The sequence below is a fragment of the Centroberyx affinis genome, unplaced genomic scaffold (assembly GCF_046629955.1).
Source record: "Centroberyx affinis isolate AG114_WGS23_722 - 3 ecotype Tasmania unplaced genomic scaffold, CSIRO-AGI_Caff_v1 ptg001420l_1, whole genome shotgun sequence".
Taxonomy (NCBI): domain Eukaryota; kingdom Metazoa; phylum Chordata; class Actinopteri; order Beryciformes; family Berycidae; genus Centroberyx; species Centroberyx affinis.
Window position 1 is genome coordinate 103,885 of NW_027279897.1, and position 22,493 is coordinate 126,377.

The 22,493-nt window shown below is 42.7% G+C and overlaps 1 protein-coding gene across 1 annotated transcript in view; it reads left to right on the plus strand.

The window, feature by feature from the left end:
- Nucleotides 1-22,493, plus strand: part of LOC139649987 (oxysterol-binding protein-related protein 8-like) — a gene marked incomplete at its 3' end in the record, with an annotated part of 88,382 nt that overhangs the window by 58,553 nt on the left and 7,336 nt on the right. The window lies entirely within an intron of this gene.

The following is a 22,493-nucleotide window of genomic DNA, read 5'->3' on the forward strand; positions in this document are numbered from 1 at the left end:
CACAGATCACAGGGCTCCTGAACTTTGTCAAAGACCCTCAAATAGATTCATATTAGTCCACAAACCCTCATTTAATGTGATTTTGCCCTAAGGAACCCCATCTGAGATTCTTTTTAGATAAGGTTTAGTATAGAATTGCTTAATTATAAGTGAAAGCTTTGATCAAAAGGGTCAGTGATATACTTTCTCTCATTGTACTAACCTCTAGGGAGAGATACAATGAACTCTATTGATCCCCGAGAGGAAATCAGGTGGGAAAATAATAGTCCCCAGACCACAGTTTGGGAAAAACTGATAAAGAGGATGGATAACTGTAGAGAAATAAGCAACTTGAGGGCAGATTTGGCGAAGGGTCTTGATGCCATCTCCCTTCATATGGCTGGGCCCTGTTCTTGTGTTACAGTGCCCTCTTGAGGAAGTGAACTGGAAGATATTTTTAAAGTCCTAAGACTGGGAATCCAGGTGGACCCAATGTTTACATTTTGGTGTCCATCGCCACAATATCTGTCTTGTTCACAGATGCATAGTCAGGTCTCGTTTTATAACGGCAAGGTGAGGACTGGACACCTCCATCTACTGGCCACCAAAGATTTGGGAATCGTCATGGTTTTCACTTTGTGACTGGCCAGATTGAGTTTTAGAATAGAAAAGATCCTCCAAACAGTGCTAAAGAGGTTGGTAGAGAAAAACCTACCTGCCATATACCAAATTTGTGAGCATTTGGCTTGTGGCTGGCAGATATTTCTTACCCTGATACTCCGACATCTCACTGTGTGATGTGTTCATGAAACCCAGTTTCATTGTCTGTCAACGTGCAGTCCACAGTTCACAGGTGAAGGATGGATGTAATGCTGTGGGGGAAGGAAGGGGGCGTGTCTCTGAGGCTGGTTTTCATGAAGCGGGGGAATGTTAACAGTCATGGCCAGAGCCAACACATGCTAATGCAAATCTAAAACTGCAAATAAGTGACTTAATAGCCTTGGTGTGTGATTCTAAAAATTGACTCATAAATGTTATGTTCCAACTTGGGATTTTACATTTGATTGTAAATAATCTATTGGTCCAAAATCAGGTAGTTGGCCTGTGATTTACTGCTGTGGACCAGGGCTACTGAGTGGGGTTGAGTCTTGTTACTTCTGATTGGCTGAGCTGACTATAGCTTCCTGACTCATATACCATATAAAACGCCACCGATGTGGCAGGAACAAGATACTGTAGAATGGCTGTAAGAACAAGGAAGTAGTGATGAAAACTGGCTTCAGGCTGTAATGCAGGATCTGTGTATCTATATATCAGAGTGGTTTGTTTTGCACTCTTTTGAAAGGCTTGTAAACCTACTTTATACCACAAGAGGGAGTAAGCATAACAGAGAAAGAACTGTAGTGTGCATCTATCTTGTTTGACCTCTACACAACATACTGTACAATACACATTATACTGTTAGTCTGTCCCTGTCTTTCACATACACAATTTCCCCATGGCTATCGTTACAGTTTCATCTTATCACTCACACACACATGCGTGCACACAGGCTCACCAAATCACCAATCACTTGTGAATTGTGTGATTCTTTTTCCAAACATTTCCTCTTGGGAATGGAGCCATGGTGCAGCAGTAGCAAGCTTACAAGCATAAGTGGCTATTCTCATCTCTCCACAACACCTCACCATAACTCTATTTAACAAGAGTCAATGAGAGAGCATGAAGTGTTTCTCCTGCCCACGACTCCCTGCAGCCCTACGCCAGGTATCCATGGCAACCTACTTTGCCTCAACTAGCCCTTGGTGTTGCGTCAAAGTGATGACTGTGTATCCTTTGTTTTTTGTTTTTGTTTTTTTACCAATGTTTAAAAATCCTGTTGTCCTGTAATTGGAGGTGCTTGTTGTGGGGTTCAGTTGCATTGAGTTGTTCAATATTAGGTTGAGGCTGTGTCATTTAAAAAAAGAAAAGTACAGATTCTGTACAGTCCCACAGTGGTGACTGGCAGTGACGTAGTTATTTCTGAATACGAGAAGAGGTATGTGGGAGTTGTGTGAAAATTCACAGCTAAGGTCTGAAGATTCAAAGATGATCTTTTAAGTTAATTTCTTTTGTCTCCTTTTAATAACTGAATGCTTCCCAATAAAGAACAGACATAAGTGAAGTGCCTCACTCCTGATTGTCTGATCAGAATTTGGTTCTTGATGCACATGTCGTCCTGGGGAAAAAACAAATTGTTTTTTGTGTGTTTTGGTGACATCTTTGTTGCTCAGTGCTCATTGCTGTGGTGTTTCTGCACTGCGCTTCTCCGAGTTCACTTGTCAATCAAATAGTGTGGGTGGAGCTTGGATTTTCTGTTGATGAAGTTTGAGTTTTTGTTTGGTGGCGCTCTTTCTCTGCCATGGTGGCTATCACTGCTCATGCTAACTACCCAGTTCTTCTTCTGTTTATTTAAAAAAAAAAAAAACATTGTTGCTGCTACTCGAAAAGCATCACTTCCTGTGAGAGGATTTTTCCTGGGAATGACCTACTCGACACAGATGGCAGGTGTTTAGAACAGCAAATGTAAAGTAAAAGCTTTCATGAACTGGATATATTTTGAATCACTATTGTGTTATATTTATTGGTGATAAAGAGCAAAACGGACATTTATTTATATCAAAACGTCATGGATTATTACTTTACTTTCTTACTTTAATCTTCCTGTAAACTTATAGTTTAGACTGCTTTCATAATTTTGTTGGTCTGTTGTTTGGAAAAGGTAGCTTCATCTGAGTTTTTGTGTTGCGTCATCACACACGCAAAGCCAAGCCAGTATGGCCGTGGTGCGGCTGCCAAGTCGGCCTTGTTTTCTCTGACTCAGTGAGAGGCTAAAATAAACCCGGCAGGTTGTTTGACAATCGGCTTTGTGGCTGCTCTCGCTTTAACCGCCTTTCCCAACTTGCTCTCCTCTTCCCAGGTTAGACTGAAGAGGAGGGGTGGTGGTGGAGAGAGAGAGGTGAAGAATCAGGGTGGGGGGGTTGAAGGGGAAACATAGAGATAGATGGAGAATATGGGAATGGGAAGATACAGGGATAGAGGTGGAGAACAAGGAGAACAAGAGGAGGAGGGAGGGTGGGGGAGAGAGAACAAGGAAACAGAGGGGAAAGGAGAGAGAGAGATGGACAACAAAGAAATGGAGGGGAGATGGAGAGACAGATAGTAACTGAATGGATGGGAAAGATTGACAGAAAATGAACAAGGAAGAGAGAGAGATAGATGGAGAGGAAGGGAATGGAAGAGCAAGAGAGAGAGAGAGAGCAGGTGGGGCCAGCGTGGGTTTAAGCTCAGCCTCAGGGATTATGCCCTGTCAGCCGGGGTTAACAACACGAAGGTGGGCGGGGCTTATCTGCATCTACAGCCACTGCCAAGCCAGCGTTCCCTCTTCCGTCTCCGCTGTCGTCCAATGGGCGGCTGAGCGCTTTCAGGCCCGAGTGCCAAGAGGGACGAGGCTCGACGGTGTAGATATGCGGCTGAGATAAGGAAGAGTCGGTGGATGTAAGGAGGACAGGAGACATGATGGAGGATATGGGAATAGGCCTGAGCTCCGCCCGGACGTCCGTAGGCTAGTCTGGACCGACACCACCTGGATCTAAAGCTTTAGCGATTTCACAGCCGATTAAGCCGCTGTCAGCGCTTGACCTTGGGCCACTTTCTTTTTAAGAACGTATTTAAGCCTTAAGGAAAGCAAGGTACGGTATGGAGTAGTGCTGAGTGACAAGCTAGTGTGCTGTTAGCGTTTCAGGTAGAGCAAGCAGCAGAGACTGCTTGGTAAAACCTTGCACCGTTGTCCTAGTTGCAGCTATCCATGTGAAACCCGCTCCTCTTGATGAATTCAGATCTGTGCTGTGTCCTGGCTTACTTTAATGTGCTTTGTTGTGTAGGGTATGTGTGTGAGTGTGTGTGTAGGCTCTCGTGAGGATAGAATGAAGTTCACACCAATGCAAAACAGCTGTTGTACTTGCCAAAGTTGAGTAATGTGGAGAGTAGCAAGAACCTAAATTCAACAAAGCGCTAAACTATTCCGCAGTGTAAGAGGAGAGGTGCAGTGTGGAAGACGTCTGCAGGCCTGCGTTCAGAAAGCCTCTTTGTTCCAAAGCTAATCCCAGGCTTACAGGGTCTCCTTGTAGCCTTTATGTAAGACTAGAGATGTTTGTCTGCTTGTGACCTGCTGTCTGCAGCACAGATACCACTCACACTTGGTCTCTGATGAATTGCAGCTCATCAGTTATCATAGAGGCGGTCTGCAGCACAGTCGTCTCATGTCCCTGTCATGTGAAACAGATACCGATACAGAAACTTTGACTTGTTTTATTCCAAAATGATGCCATAGCAGGCAAAAAACAACAACAAACGAACAACAAAGAATCCATAAAAACACATAAGATAACATGAAATAACACTTAAAGTTGTTTAAAACTAAATCTCTGGAAGCTTTGTTTTATTTTTTACTTTTAAGGAAGTAAATATGGCGTGGACTACAAAATTCTATTCTGGGGAAAAACTCTAGTACATTATTGTCTCTCAAAACAGGCACCAGTGTTTTTTAGTACTAGCACTCCTTGCAACACCAGTTCCCACTTGACTTTACTCTTGTCTAAGTGACACGTTCACCTAGAGTAGAGTTGCCACACATCAGGTCTCAAATCTAGCGACAACTTGGTCCCTTTGAGGAAGGATCAACGCCTGTGTCGGGTTACGGGTCCAGAGGGCAGCCATAGATCTGCGCTGGGTTTGACCCAGTCCTGTACTTGCCTATTTGGCACCAACGCTGCCTATATCTGATGGCAGCTCACCTGATACACCTGAGACACAAGTACTGGAGCAGATAGGCACGGTGCGCGAGTAACTCCATCCAGGCAACTGGGCCAGAGAGCTGGGATTCAAACAATACTCACATTTGTGTGCCTGTTCAGCACTGCAGGTCTTCCTGAAAGGAATGCTTTTACAGAGGGATGGATAAAACTGGAGCGATCTGCCACTGCTTGATGGAGTGATTGAAATGTTTTACTTGAAACCCATAACTGGAAAAAAATTTCAACCTCTCGTACGTTTGCCAGGAATTCAAGAATGTCATTACGAGCCAGCAAAAACCCTTTACTACATTGCAGCCAGGTTAGCAAAAACTTGTCAAGGCCAGTTACACATTCTCTCTCTGTGTGTTTGCATTCAAAAAACAAGGTTATCTGTAAGATAGCCCATAATTTTGCTACTGAAGTGCTGATAAACTGAAAGCAGACTTACTGTTTACAGTATATCTGACTGACCTCTGTCTGAGAATACAGCCTTGCTTTCTTAGCTTAAGTTGTTTAGTCAATGAATGTGGATCAAGGTTAGCATTGAAGGTCATATTGTTCAGCTGCTGGTCACAGCCAACTGTAGCTGCCCACTTTGTTCTACACTAAGGACATAAAACAAATTGACAATACTCTGTATGAAGAGCTAGCCTAGGACTTAATGCACAGTTAATGTTTTTTTTATGTCCAGTCATTGATTGTTAGAGTGATGCAACACACCATGTGTGTTGTATTGTGAGCAAGCTGGATTACATCATGTTGAACTTGAAGTGTAGCCATCATGGGTTTAAGAGAGTCCATTAACACTGTTTGGATGCTCAATGTTTGCCTACAAACACTCATGGGCTCCCTAATTGGCCTGAACACACACTTTCCTGACATGAGTCTGTCACAGTCAGTACTGCTTTAACAAAAGAGTCGCTTCTAACTTCACTGGAAATAACTACTTGAAAGTGGACCCAAAAGCAGAGGATATTTTGTCTATACTTAGAGCACATCCCATACTCTAGTGCCATTCAAATGCAGTTGAACCAGCTGAAACTGCCTTTTCCTGTGCAAGCAGGTTAATTAGATCCGGGATCTGAATTATACATACAGCACATCCTAATTACCTGTGTTAATTAAAGCACATTTGAGTCTGGCGGCCTGAGCTGCAGATTTATCAGTTGGCTCAGGGAAATATCTCACCACGTTGCATGGCAACATGGTGAGAGATCGACTCCAGAGATTTCCTCCAGTCATTATTGAGGGGGATTACTTTGCCCGTTTACCTCTCCAAACAATGCTGGATGAAATGTCTCCACGGACAGTTGATAGCAAGGCATGGCATGATGCCAGCAAAACAGTTTAAGTTTAAATACTGGAGGGACTGGTCAACCAGAGTGAAAGCGTAAATAGGGCAGGCCAGCTGAAAGGGAGACGAAGATGCGAGAGGACCGTGGACGGATCGACACCAAGCAGCGTGCCTCGGAGGTTGGGTTTCAAAGATAAGGGCCAATGCCAGGCCTATTCTTTTCCACAGCGATAACCATTGGTGCCCACTGAGACTCTTTTTTTTTTAAAGCACACAATCTTGTGAGTTGGGGTGGATTTGGGCAATGGATTTTCACCGTCTTGATGACCTTAAGTATCTTTCATAGCAACAGCACCCAAAGACTTTTTTTCTTTATTTCTTCATTTGGCAAATCAAAAAACAAACATCATGGGTACATTTGAGGAAAAAATGTCAAGGACACCAGGCAGTTTCCATCATGGTCCCTGTTGTTCCTTCCGCCTTAGCAAGGTGATAGCAGGTGTCCAGTGCAAAAAAAACATCCAATCATTATTTATACTTAATACAGTATTATTCTTCCTAAACGTATCACTTACAAACCATTAATAGAATCATGCTACAGCAAGGAACAGATGGGTTTCATGAGGCAGGCCTTTTCCAGCAATGTCTCTTTAATTCTAGCCTTAAAGGAAAAATCCACCCTCGTTATTTTGTGACGAAATTTTGTAAGTTACTCTTTTGGTTCCCACTTTCCCTCTACTTGTCTCGTCTACTTCTACTTAGTGATGGTAACAGTGATTTCCTGCATTTCCCCAAATGACTTTTGACAACCTTCACAGGGCCGTGAACTTGTTGCTTTCAGTCAAAGATGGGTGTATGGGCTTATAAATATAGCTGCTAGGGGGTGTGTCTGTGATCACAGCCACGCCCCTTAACTCAAAATGCAACCTGTCTTGTGGCTGCATTGCATTCTGGTCTCTCTCCTGCTCCTGTGGGTGGAGAAATTGGTCTCTCTCCTCTTCTACGATGGATTTCTCCCTGGATGATTGTTGAACGTCTCTTGGTGCAAAATGGCGGCTCTAGAAAGAAGCCCTCGCTCTTTGATTATGAGGGACTTACACCAAAACCGCTGATGTTTTAGATAGCTGATTTTTTTTTGCTATCAAACTCCATTGTAGCTGTGCTGGAAATGTAGGGATGTTTGGTCAGTTATCCGCAGAACAAGAAAAGTACACTACCAAACAACAAGATAGGCCCAGAAATGCGAGCTGCACCACCAATTTTGTTTTTTTTTTAACATTGTTAGTGTTTTAGGGTGGATTTTCCCTTGAAGATCAATGGATTCAAGATATTTTTAACAGCAAATGTCACTTTACTCCCTATTTCTTAAATATAAGAATCAAACCTTACCCACCATGGACTTGTACCTACAAGGGGTAATGTTAGTAATTCTATTCTGTAATGCTGTATGTTTGTACCTCACCAAAACTCAGAAACATTTCTGAGCTCTGCTGCAGACGTTTGAGATCTCTTCCAGGAAGGACGACTTGAAACTTGACACTTTTGCCAAAGACCGGAAAAGAATAGAAATTTAGATGTCCACATTTGGAAATTTGCCTTTGCCTTCACAGTGGTGAAATTAAAATCAGACAAGATACAATAAATACATAATGAAACACCACAAGGCAACGCCAAGCTTCCAGTACCTGTATGTGTTCCAGTTAATATTTACAAAAAACATGTGCAATTCATGGTGGAGAATGGGTAGAAATGAATAACTTAACAGCATATGGGATAAAGGACATATTGAATATATTCTTTGAGGTACTGGCATTCTTTAGAGCATCCCAGAGAGCAGCTTATCAAATGCATTTAAACAGGATTAAAGAATCACCCAAAATTTGAGCCTTTTTCCTTGTCTGAACCACATACTCTATATCTCACACAGTTGTTTCTGTGGTTGGATTTGCACTGTTGTGATTGCATTTCCAGGAAACCGTGTCCTAAGGGCGTCACAGATATCCGCCAACAAAGCAATTTCCAGTGTCACCTGTCTGGTCGCAGACGAAGCGTTTGGTTTCATCACCATTTAACTTTGTCGGAGAGCAGCGCACGTTTCAATGTGGCATTCAATGTCCTGCCGCAACCATTACCATTTTTTTTATCCAAATCCCACTTTTCTAGATCTCCTGATCAGGTTTCTTTCTTGATGCATGCAGCTAAAAGTATTTAAACTGTAAATTAAAAGCATAATTTCAAAAATAGCCATTCCAAATTCATCCACATTGTTAGCTAGGTTGTTTTTTCGATAGACCTACGTTTCAGTGTTCTGTTCATTTAAAATGTTTTGGGAAGAAGAAAACATGTTTTACCATATTTTAGAGTTGTTTTTTGTTTTGATTTTTACCAGATGTGTTGGTCAGATCAGTAGCCTGGTGTTGACAGTAATTGGCTGTTTGGGTTTAGGTCTTGTGAAACATGATAGGGTCATGATCTGAGCAATGGTGTGATAGCGTGCTTCATTCTGTCCTCACTGACAGTATCAATAGAGCTTGTGTTTTATGATTGTGTGTGTGTGTGTGTTTGTAGTCTGTTGACTCCCATCTGCAAAGCAGCCACTGTTTGCTAGCAGTCTTGCTTGAGTGGGGGAGACAGGGAAATGGTGTGAGAGAAAAGAGGGAGGGGACGGAAACACGGATGTAAAATGCGATAGAAAGAAGAAAGATGCAGTGAGAGAGGGGGAGAGGGGAAAGCAAAAGAGAGGAAGATGAGCTGTGGAACATAAGAGCCGTTATCTAGCCAAGATGCAGCTCTCCTGCCCGTCCGGAGGAGAGGGAGTGGGAGGGGCTCGGCTGATTCGTCATTAAGTACTTACAGGCTGTTACACACTCGCAGAGGAGAGAGAGAGAGAGCGAGGGAGAGAGAGAGAGTGAGGGAGAGAGTGAGGGAGGGAGGGAGGGAGCAGTAGACTGAAGGAAGCGTGGAGGAAGGCAGTGTACCGCGCTTGTTCAATGCCTGCTATCTGAGCTGCTGTGCTGTGTGTGTGTGTTGGTTTATGCGTTCGGCTCACTAGCTGCGGGGGACAGATCGGAGTGTTTCACGACCCTCCTCGCCTCGACCTTCGGCCCCCGAGTTTGCCGACCGGTTCCCCCTCCTCCTCCTCCCTTCCCTCCCACCGAGGGATCTCCCGCCGCCCCCATGATGAAGGAGGAGGGACTGCTGAGTCGTCGCCGCTTCTCCACGTGCGGGACGTCGTCGGTTCGACCCCCGCACCCGGACGGACGCAAACTCATCCGCAATGCCTCCTTCGGGGGCTATAACGAGCTGTCACCCATCTCGCTGCCAGGTGGGTGCACGACGGCGTGGAGCGGCGTGTGGCTGCCCCGTCAGTAGACCCTCTAGTTTCACCCGGTGATTGACTAGTCCCTCTGTAGTAGTGGCTGCAGCCGTGTTTTTGTGAAAAGTAGAGTAAAAGCAGAACTCTGATATACTCTGTTATTGATGTAAAGTGTTTGGACTGATGGCTGTAGTAATTATGTGTTATGAAGATGAAGGTGTGTCACAGAAAAGCAGTCTATTTGGCTAATAAGAGCCATTAAGGAAATCCCTCAGAAGCACTGCAGACTGTCAGTGGATTACATTGACGTATTCTTTGAAACTGCAAATGATCAGAGTTCATGTTTTCAGCCTGAGCTTGTTAGGACTCCACTGGTCCAAGTCATTTCAGGATAAAATATTCGAGAAAGGACTCAGGCTGGGTTTGGATGAGGCTTGCCAATTTCACATGCATCAAAAATATTGCTTTTTGTAGCCTAAAGAGATCTTGCGTCTCTCTCCCTCCCTCTGTGTTAATTGTTTCTGTGTTGAATGTTTAACCGCTCTAAACTTTCTGCCATGAAAGCACATTGTTCACGTAAGCAGGGAGCAAGCTATAAAGGGAACCTGATATAACACAACAAAACATTTCCTGCTTAGATCTGAATGGATTATTTCCATGAACTACAACACAATCGAGGGGCAACGTGCTGTGATGTAAGATACTTTTAGAAATGCATTGTAATCATCACATACTAATGAAGGCAAATCTAATATTGAACAACAAATAATGAATTTTAGTCAAAAGGAAATCATCATTCTCATTCAATGGCAATTCATTTAAAGCAACATGATATTTAAGAACAGTATCATGTATTTTTTAATGCTTTGAAATAAATCACAAGTAAAAAAGAAACAAATCTGTCTAATCGCAATGTGAACCTTTTTTTTTTTTCCTCCCATATTTAGCTCTTGGTCATAACTGTAAGATGCTCCTCGTTTCAAGGACTCCTCTCCTCCCTCCTCTGCATTGTAGAGCAAAATAGATAACCATTTATGGCTGTTGGCCTTTTGGCAGGCCGGTGCGAACTATTTTGTGAACTATTCTGTGAGCGAGGCGAGGCTCAGGCCTCAGATCAGCCGGCTCCTTTCGGTCCAGGCTGCGATGATAACTCTATGAACCACAGTGATAATCCTTGTCCCCAGAAATACTCTTAATCCCAAAGAACAATTTAGGATTAAGTAAATTTAGTGTTCATTTGTGAAATCGCTGCCTGTGTCCTACCCTTTGTTTGTCCTGCTGTAAAGGACGGGAACATGGAAGCAGACAGCTGGCAGCCTTTGTGCTACCATCCATCCACCTGAGCTTTGAGAGCAAGATGTTCTCTGTTCCACCTTCAGCTATGACTATGACTGTTCTTTAACCTTTATTTATACAGGAAAAGCTGACGGTGCACACGTTCACATACACTTTTTCAGCAACACACTGCGTCACATTCTGTACCTCTCCGGTATGACTACAGTCTTCTTCTGTTGGCCACTGGGCAGCTCAGTCAGGAGGTGAAGTTCTAGTGATGGGACGATGTATTGAAATTCAATATATCACAATTCAAAAATGTGACAATACGTATCGTGGGACAGAAAAATGAATTGTGATATTAGCTCCATGTTATTCTGCTGTAGTAATCACAAATGAGATGGCTTGACCATCTCAATTTCACAAGCTCTCCATCCAAATTATATTATCTGCACTTTTATCAATTTTTAAACAGCAATGTTTACATTCTAATAAACTACTGCCATTGCTAGAAAGATCTGTAGCTCAGAAATAATCACAATTCTGCACAGTCATACTTTGTTGTCACTGAACTTTATTACATCGTATCATGGTTGTATTGAATCATGAACCCCATATCGAATCGTAAGATAAAGCATATTGTCCCATCCCTATTAGTACCTTGTTCAAGAGCATCTCAACAGCATTTGTTAAGGGAGGACAGAGTGCTTCTCATTCTGTTTCTCCACCCAGTTTCCCAGCCGGTCCGTGGTTTTGGACCGGTGACCCCTCTCCTCCAGGAATAGTCAAGTTGTTTGAAACGCTGTGTAGTTCATCTGAGTCATGGTGCTTTTCTCTCCGTCAGCTCTCAGCCTCCATGCTCCATTCATCCTTATTTGAGACGCTCTGCCAAGAGGCGCCAGCTTTTCAGATCGTAGGAGACATCTGGCGCAGGCGGGTTGCACTTAGTTTCTGTCTTTATGGCTCGTTCTCTCTCTTTTCCTTGTGTTTCTCCCTGTTCCTTTCAGTGGAGTCTCCTCTGTAGCTGCACTCTTTGAGTAGTTTCTCAGAGCAAAAAGCCCACTGATGGATGATGAGTCACGTTTTGTTCGTATGCTGGTGATGTGTGTGGTGTTGTCAAAGGCATGGTGGTCATGCCTGCCGGGCAACTTTTTGTCTCTTGCCATTTACTTTTCCTGCTCTGACCAAACTGAATCTGCACCCTGCTCTGTTTCCTTTGCCTGATATCAGACAGAATTGTCGACTCGTTACACTCCATTTCCGTCTTCAGTCTGACATTGCCTCCACTCTAACCGATTTCCGTGGGGGAGGGGGATTCGATTTTCCCTAACCAATCACTAGAGACCAACGTATCTGCCTGAATCTAACGTGATTTTAAGTCGACACTGATGCATAGCCATGACAACACCAGAGACGGTTCAGAAAGTATAGAGCATCTTTGACAACACGGAGTGAAGTAAAAACAAAGTACGACGACTTTTAATCGATTTAGAACAGCCTCGATAACAGTGTCTATCTTGTCCACAGCGGTCGCCATTGTTGTTATTACTCCTCCTTGGTTCACAGCTTGACAACACTTGACAACAGCTGGACAACAGCGTTAGTCCCGCCCGTGGCGCTGATTGGTTAATCGTTAGTCCCCCCCGGCGCTCATTGGACCGATCATTTTTCAACCGAGAAACCGCTGTTTTATGTCACGATGCCAGACCAGAATCAGTCAACTCGGTGGAGTGGGCGGATTCAAAGGTCTGGACCCAGGCAACTGTTTCTTTGTTATTGCAAAGGAACATATAATTTGAAATCACAACTGCTTTGACAGGCAAAAGTTGAATGCATTTATCAATAAGTAGTTTTTTCCTACTTATGAAGACTACCATGTTCTGAGGCAGACATTCATGGCAGCGTAACCTCCAAAATATACCTCTAAAACACCAAAAGATGGGCTACCTGATTGGTGTCGTGCCTGGATGGCATCTCCCAGGGTTCAAAAAGGGCCAAAGAACGGGCCGGTGACTTGACTGCACAGATGAACCCGGCCCCAGCACACTATAAATAGAATCCCAACCCAAAGCATTGGCCGCGGTAATAGAACCAGCCTAATGCCTCCATCCTCATCCACACACATCCTGCTGTTTGAAATATTACCCTTCCAAGAGATTAAGTGCTTTTTGTCTCGTCGAGCCGGCTGTGTGCAGACGGAGCGAGAGGACGTTCCTTTTCATGTGAATTGGGCCGCTTCATCTCGGTTGTTGTTTTGTTTTTTTGGGACTCTGGCAGGCTGCAAAAGAAATGGATTTGGAGGTCAGGAACGAGGCCCGTCTCGAAATAATCAAGGACAGGCTCGGGCCTCAGCTCGGCCGGGCCGGTTCAAGTCAAGCTCATAATTTTCAGATCCTTTGATACCTCTGTGAACTACTAACTATGATAATCCTCATTTCCAGAAATACACTTAATCCCAAAACGATTTCAGATTATATCAGTTTAATGTTCATTTGTGAAAGTACTGCCTTGAGTGAGAGGAGGTAGGCTTTTCTGTGGACTGGGCACCTTCAGCCTTTTTGTTTACTGTTGTTTTGTTTGTTGCCAGGGACTCTGGCAGACTGCAAATGAAATTGATCTGGAGGTCGAAAATGGAGCCTTTTTATACCGTTAATAAGAGAGTGGGAAGTTGCTGTGGGTCGATAATTAGATGGAACCATGGCTCGCCTTAAGGTCAGCATGACTTGGCATACAGCATGTTAGGACAGTCAATGGAGGCTCAGACCATTATGGTAATATGAGATAAGATGGACTATTATTATCGATCCCCAGGAGGAAATAGGGGCATTACAGTCGCCAAGAATAGAGCTGTAGGTTGGACAACAAAGAGGGTAGTAAATGATCTAAATGGAATGAAAAACAGTCAACATAGAGCTTCACGTGATGGTGATGATGATGATGATGATAGGCCTGACTTGAAGCAGAGTAAAGTGTATTCTGGTAGTTTTTCACTCCTCTGCACCCCTGGTTTCAAAACACGATGAAAAATAGCCTGGAAGTCACTCTGTCAGGGTGAACGTTTTTTCTGTGATGGAGGGTGGAGAACATCACCGACTGTCTACAATGTGGAGGAGGCCCTCGTATTTTATAGTTACCCTCAAGTTTTACAGGTCCTCTGTGTCTGTGGCTCACAAAGTGGGGTCCGGGGACCGCCAAGGGTCCTTGAAGGAGTTCCGGGAAGTTCAGGAGGAAAGAAGGGCATTACAGTCACCAAGAATAGAGCTGTAGGTTGGACAACAAAGAGCTGAGAGGGTACTGAATGATCTTAATGGAATGAAAAAATGAAAAACAGTAAACATAGAGCTTCCCTTTAATGGTATTAAAATGTAAAAAATTCACAAATTCACAGATCTACATCTCAGTGTTATTTGACTTATTTTGTACTGCCATAAAGCAGGAAAGCTTCTGTCAAAATCAACCTTGCCACTACTTGTAACATTATTTTACAGCATGCCGTTTTGGGCATTTTCCTTCTCGTCAAATGCTTGAAAGATTAAGTGATATTCAGTGAAATCATATGTATGCAGATCGCACAGATATATTTAATAAGCAGTTAAACTTTTGGCAGAGGCAGGAGCACAGCAGCCGCAGTGTTCTGGTGCTCTCATCCTTTGTTTACATTGGCCAATACTGTGTTAATATTTGTTTTCTTACATGTTACGTGCCTTTCCAAATTTCTGAGCTGCCCTGCAGATATTGCAATCAAATTCTTGGCGTGTGAAGGGAACTCCTCTCTTGCAGTTCAGATCCCTCCAAGGTGGCGGTACGGGGGAAATGTGCCAGGATGCTCCATTGCTAGTTCGGAGTAGTACGCACTTATCCAACATTCGCTCTGAGCAACAGAATGGATGAATTGTGTCTGCTGAACAAGGAAATCTTCTTACAAAAGTAGAAAAACAGCTTTTAGATGTTGAACTCAAGCTTGTAAGTGTAGTGCTGCTGCTAAGTTCCTGCACCAGTGTCACCAAGACAAATTCCTGTTCATTTTATTGTACTTTGTAAAATACAGTGATTCTGATACTCTTAGGGCATAAGCATAAAACTCAATAAAACATTCAGTAGCTAAGAAAAACTGTCCATTTTGTAGCCCCTTTCCCTTTTCTGGACCAGCCATCCAGCCAACAGCTTTCAGGGATCCAGTGCCAGGATGATTGAGATGCTGTTGCCATGGCGAGTTTTCCACGGTAGCAAACGCTCATGCAATTTGCTTCCTAGAATTGATGTTTTGTTCAGAGTTACTGGGCTGGCAGCACTTCCCCCCATTTGTTGCTGTCAGGTCACCTGTTGCCATGGCACCCCTTACTTCTCTTACAAAATACAGCAACATTATGAAGATTTATACATCGCTTTTGAGCATAGTGTGCGGTAAATTAGAAGGAAAGCATAGTATTTGACGCAGTCCTATTGTTTTTTAGCTTTAGTCTGTTTCTTCGCACCAATATGGGCTTCGTATAATCTTGATTTGACTGAACATGTTTTCATCTACAGTGCCGTAAAGACAAAAGCCTGCAGTGTCCCACACAGCAGCAGCAGCCCTGCCACTGACTGGACTGCCTTGCTGCTTTCAAACATGTCATGGGCATCAAGAAATATATCTGTCACTGTTAGGCGGCGGCCACGCTGATCCATCAGAAAACGGACAGAATTATTGATGGATAGATTTCTGTCTGCTGGGCTGTTTTGGAACGTCAACATGATGGACGAGGCAGAAGAACAGCAAGGCTTCGCTTATAACAAAGATGCTTCATAGAAAGAAGAAGAAACAGAATATACAGTATAAATGAAATAAGAAACTGACCTGGAAAACCTACAAATCATCCAAACGTAATACCAGATTTTCTTGACCGTTGTCTCCGTGTTTGCTGCTATTCTTTCCAAAACACACATAGGAACGACTCTCATTGGCTAAACGGACGGTGACGAATCCGTCCATTTTCTGTCCGTCAAAACAGATGTGTCATCAGCCCTGTCTGGGCATCTCTCATTGAAAATAAATTGAAATAAACAGAGACGGACAGACGCGGCGGATCAGTGTGGCCGCCCCCTTTGCTTCTCTGAACATCCACTGTCACATTGATTTACTATTTGATACTATTTGGATGCATGTAAGTCTGGAGTGTCAGCTCCAGCGTTACATTACTCTTGATTGGCAGAGCTGACAACAGGCTCTTTGACTCCCCAAATGCCACACATTTTACTGCGGATGATTACACATCGTCTTTCCAAAGGACGTTCTTTCTTTAGACGTGGAACTGAATAAAGCAGTAAATCATCCTCAATCAGGGAGGCTTGTTTATTCCAGCAGGGTTTGCTTGCCTCATGCTGCTCATGTTTACCCCAGCAGAAATGATGACTCACCCAAACCTGTTGTCCTCTATGTGAATAGATATACCAAGGCCATCCTGCTTACTTGTTGTGCAGGAATTGTAACTTCCCCAGCAATACTACCAGTATTGCTGTGTCAAACTGTATGTGTTTTAGCAAGTTATTCGCATTTTTCCGGTCTTCACAGCAGAGACAGAGAGGCTTGACATGGCTGACATCATGACAGGTTAACAAAAATACAAAATACATGATTAGAAATGGTTCACTCACATTCTGAAATGACATGGTTTTAGTCAGTGAGAGGGGGATTAGTGTGTACCGCACTTTTCATGATCTAAAGCCTGAAGGATAGAGGGATATTAGTGTAATGATGTTTGGGTTGATCTAGATCAGTGGTTCAACCTTTTTCATATCAAGGACTCCTAATTTAGTCCACATTAGGGCCCCCATTTGATGCGATGTTGACCCTCGGACCCAAATCTGAGAATATTTTTATTGTTAGATATGATTTTGTCCAGAACTCATCTAGATGGTATTCACCTACTGAGGCAGAACATGAATGTGTATAGACTGCTCAGTGTAGCAGCATGTAGCCCCGTCTCTCTCTCTTTCCATCACTCTGTTTCGCAGTCTCTTTTTTTTTTTGTTTCCTCTCTCTGTCTCGCCCTCTCTCATGTCTGATCTTTGTCGCAGAGCACGATCACTGCAGCACCACTCATTCAAGGGAAATGCCCTAGTCAGTCTGCAGTGAGGCGTGAGTCTCCTACTACTTCACCCATACACACACACACACACAGATACAAACACACACGCTCATTCACACACATGTAGGGTTAGGTTTAGCTTATTTGCAGCGTTGATATTAAAAAAGATATATTAACTGTGCAGTGAGAGAAAGAAACCCTTGGGGGCTTTTAAAGACATCTCACCTCAAAATAAGAAAGGGAAAAAATAAATTACAGACACAGGTGAATTGGGAATCAGAAACTAAAAGATCTCCAAAAATCTAAACTCAGAGGAGAATGGTAGAAAAATATGCAGAAATTATAGTAGTAAGGCAAATGAAATGGAAATAGACCTAACTCACTTGTATTCCCCGTTTTGCCTTGGTCCAGTGAAATCTTATTAAGGATATGCACAAAGGAACGTTGCACGCACATTGATTTATTAAGGATTCTCATTGATCTTCAATCCTTTGCTCTTTCTCTCTTTTATACTAATTCTTTGGTATCTCAGTTCTCCCTGCTTTAATCGTCTTTCCGTTCTAGTGGACATCACCAAGTCTTGTGGAGACAGTTAGGAGACAGTTTTGTATTTCACTCTTAAATTCTCGATTCTTCAATTTTCGGTGAACATTTCCCGCCAGTGACCGTACCCAACGCCAGAATTTCATTTGCAAAATCAGGGTGAATCTGTGGCATGAGACGCCCACTTTGTGATTTTGGCTGATAAAACAGGTTTACTATTATCTGAAAATTCACACTCAGCTTTAAACAGGCGACTGTACTTTCCCAGCAGCCTTGGGGCAGCTCACTCATTGTGGGTGGTTCTGGATAAGGGCATCTGCTAACTGCCCAAACTGTAAAATGAAAAATGTTAGACCAAATGTCAAACCTGGAAATTACTACTTGGTAAAAAAAAAAAATGAGTCACCAACTGCGTAGTAATGTTTGTTTTGATATGTTGTTTGACAGATGGTTGTTTTATGTGTATAAATGCTGCTGCGCCACTATCCTTCACAGCATGAGCATCATCATCTGCATCCGATCTTAACACAAATGAGCTTTTTCAAAAGAACAAAGATCAAACTGCATCTCCTGGCTAAAGTTAGACCTGTCATTCTCTATATGCGTAACCAGGTGCATTGAAATCCCAAAAGGGAGTCTTATTACATTTACAGTGCAGGTGTAAGCTTCTGTGCGGCGTGGATAATTGACGCCATAGGGAATGAAAACATGTCGGCGATAATCACCTTTTCTCATTCTTTTCACTTACGTTGCATTTTCATCTTAGGCATTTAGCTGACAGCTTGTAATGAGCCAGAGTAAGCTTAAATTCCTTGGTTGCCAAAATTATAAGCAGTGAACAGTAAAGAGTGCAAGAGTGAGAACCATAATGCCCTGACAATACTGTAGATGTAACATAATATCCCTGTAAAGTTTCAGAGTATTTGGTTTGTGCATGTGGGCACCGAGGCGTCCCACCACCTGCAGTCACCTCAGGGCCAAGCAGTCCAGCAGACGGAGGTGGCAGCGGTCTAGAAGTCTCTGTTATTATTATTGGTGTCTGTCTGGGAGACTGGTCTCTGCCCCCCGGGCGTCTGTCAGTGCTGTTACCATTATTTTGGTGACAAGGGAACAAAAACTCTTTTGCCAGCTGATCTCTGCTCCTCCAGGCAGTTCCTTGAAGCCTCGTTTTTTAAGTATCAAGAATCAAGGGAATATGATAGGATTCCATTGTTATTAAGGCTGGAAGATATTAACAAAAAATCTAATTGCGATTATTTGACAGGTCATTGCAGTTGCGATTTAAACTGCAATTTGTATCATCACATATGTTTTCAGAACTTAAAAAAAAAAAAAAATAGATTGACTGAGTTTGAGTCTGATGAAAGGTTTTCACCAATATTGTACTTGATTCATGGACCAAAGATTACCTGCAGCTCTAAAACGCCAAGTTCTGAAATCCAGTTTGGATTCTCTCTTGAGCAAGTAATTACAGCCTCTGCAATTTTGAAATTGCAGAAGTTCATATTGTGCTTTCGATTCTTTCTTTTTTTTAAAAGATTTTTTCGTGTAAAGCACTTTGGAAGACTGCTTTGATAAGTGCTCTATAAATGCATATTATTCTTTTATTCTTATAAATTTTTCTGAGGGACATTATTTTTACAAGCCCAAGACAACAATGCACTTCACACACAACAGCAGACAACACTGGACACATTCAGAAGCTAACAGCATTCACAGTCATATTATCAGCTTGTTAAGCAATGCCAGCTCAGATAACAAAGTCAAGTCTCATTCCAAAATATAGATATCCATCATTACGGAGAAACTGACGGTTCCTTTACAAAACGATGGCACACTCACGCTCACGCAAACACACACTGGGTGTTTCCTGGGTCGCTGTGTTCCAGCCCAGTCGCTGCCCTCTTAAAGCCTTGATCAGCACTTCTACATTAAATACACACCACTAAAGCCCTCTCTCGCTTGGCTCGGCTCGGCTTGGCTCTCTCCTGGTGGCTTCACATACTGAACTGTGTCCCCGCTCCACCATTGTCCTTAGGAAGGGAAGGCTTATCAAAATAGTAGCAGCCAGTGCCAGCCTCTAAATCTAGGCCTTGTCCTTCCTTACCACAGAGCACAATCCAAAACTTCAACAAGATCAATACAAATGGGTTTGATATGAGGCATGAGAGATGGTCACATCCTGATAGATTATCTAAGAAGCTAATGTTACCTAGAAATGAAACAGGTTCAGTTGAAGAGCTCCCTTCCAAAATGAGATACCAACCATTTGATAAATGCAACACCTGCTTTTGCAAAATGATTGATGGCACAAAATTCAAACAAATTATAATCCTTTTTTAATGAGCTAGCCCAAGTCTTTGGATGGCAGAGTGGCCACTTTTGTACAGTCTGTGTTGGGGAGACATTGACAAATGAGGTTCAGGTAATGATTTTTTTCCAAAATGAATAGCACTCTGGAAGCAGACTTTTCATCAGCTTTATTAACTTTTCAACATTTCACCTAGCCATAATTATTTCATAAGCTGCCTCAAGCCTAACATTTTGTTCCTTACGATATAATGAAATAATTCAGTTTGCAGGGAGATGGTTAATTATGTCTGCTCTTTGATAGGGTTGTCACGGTGGGCGGTGTTACCGGTGGCATACGGTCTTGGAGTCCAGACCTGTGTTATTAGCCCCACACCAGGAATACCGTTATTTTGTATTGTGTAAAATAAAAGCACATATTCAGAGCTTCCATGTTCAAGTTAGGCTACTAAATGATAAACGGACATACTAACAACTAACAACATAACAACATACTACTAACAACATACTGATCTAACTAATATCTGATCACTAATATGACAGATTAGGATGAATAGGATTAATTATTTGTCCTTACCTAGTGACAGTAATGTGTCCAGTACAATCCAATGGTAGCCTAAAGAAGGGCAATATGCCAGAATCTGCACTGCACTCACATTAACTCTCTGAGAGTTGAGCAGTGTTATAAATCGCTGATTAAAAAGTATTACCTTTAACAAATGGTGTTAACGTGAGTTTGGAGATGTATTTTAAGTTTCACTTTCATTGTAGTGACGCTGACTTTGATAGGCTTAGACCCTCTAGTGGCGACAGACGGTATATCCGGTATGGCCGGTGTTCAGGAGGGAAACAACACCGGTGTCAAAATGGCACCACCGTGACAACTCTACTCTGTGCCACAGTGAGTGTTGCTTAAGAAGACTGGGGGGCGACTTCTGCTACCTGTACTGAAACACAACCGGGTCTTTGAACACAAGTGGGGGGTGTGCAGTAGTGGCAATAGCATTAATGCAAATGGATGCCTGTTAAAGCATGCAAATTAGGGAGTTCATCACCTTGATTGTCATTCTTTAAACTGGGCTATTATAAATAGACTTGATCCTGTCTGAGGTTTCATGTTTCTTTGTCTCAGTTTAATAATCTAATGACAAAACGTTGGCCAGCAAACCGTAACTCTCTGGCACGCTGTCATCTTGGACAAAGTCTTTTGTCTTTTGTCTTTTATGTTAATACATTACTACTGCTTCAGACACGTGACTACAGGTTTGATGTTGCATTACTTCTGATTGATGAAGCTGACTGCAGGCTCACAAAATATCAGCAATGTGGCAGGAACAGGCCATAGTAGAATGGCTGTTAGAACATGGAAGTAGTGGTGAAAATCAGCTCCAGGCTGAACAAACAACAGAAAAACTTCATCTACTTTGTGTGTATGTCAGTGCAGAGAATACTGACAAGCTTAGATTTTGATTAGCTTACTCCTCTTACAAGCACAACCCCAAGATACAGATTCTCTCTTTGGCGAATTTTGATTGCTGATAGTGACATAATCATCGTCTAAATATCGAGGGCCGATGTGTCAGTTAACCTCTTGGGGCTCTCTGTGGTGGGTGAAGGGCCCTTGAGATGTTTTCCATCCGAGGTCGGCATGGAGATGCGCCTGTTGAGTGGGAACAGATGGTGCGGTGGGACTTCTTATGCGCCACTGGAATTAGATCTGCATTAAAATAAAAAGCGTCACTGCAAACATGATGAAATGCCTTCATTTCTTGATGTATATCACTGTGGTTCACGGTGGTTTCATCCAATCTAATCTAATACTGTGGGCCTATGAAGTTGGATGCAGCTGAATGGAAAGTGTTCTGCAATCTAGTTTCCTATTAGTCTGGTTTTCTGTTATATTTATTCAAGGATTAAACTCAAGATTCAAGAAGTAATTGCATCTGTAAAACTAATGAATGCAGAATAGATGTAGTATGAATACATAAAAAGAGAACTCTACTATTGCTACCACTGTAGGCTCTTTGCATTTTTTATTTAAGCAAACATTTAGTAAGATTAGATGTCACCTCTTTCCAAATGATAGATATCTAATTTGTTAATGAAACTCATCACCTGTTCCTTCGTTCCTGTGGCTGAATACTGATGGCCTGTGAGTAGGGAAAGGAAGCTATGAAATATTCACAGGCTCTCAGTCGCCTGAGACTGCTGGTGTCACCAACCTCCAGCATCTCAACGGGGAGTGTGTTGTTGAGGTTATACTAAGTGGTTGGGAACCTGCACACTAGCACAAAGTAAGGATGTAAAATTTCTAAGTCCGTATATCCATTAAGATGGCTGCCTGACCATTTACTGCACTGCAACTTGCACTTTTTGTAGTCTATGTCAGAAAAAAAATGACTAACATTTCATACAAACACACAAAAACGGCTTGGATCTCAAATACCAGTACAGTGAGTTTCATTCCACTTCGTCTGATATTGACACACTACATCTTTTCTCCCCTGTTTTTTAACATTTATGAGCACACACACTCATTTTCACTGCCTTGCAACGCATTCACAGTTGCGCACAGCAGCTCCACTGGAGCAGTTTGAGGTTAAGAGTCTTACTAAACGACAGCATTTCTTTGTTTGTCATTCATTTTCCACGCACATGTTTTCCCATCCAGTTTTTAACCAGGAACCTTCCTTTCAAAAGCCCACTTCTTCAAGCCCTCGGCTTGGTTGAAATGTAAAAAAATCCATCAAAAACGTGGCACTTGCAGCACTCAAAAAAGAAGAAAAGCACTGCAAGACTTTCACACAAGCTTTCATCTGTGCACCATACACTGGATCCCTCTCCATCAGTACTGGAATAATGGGTGAAATGGG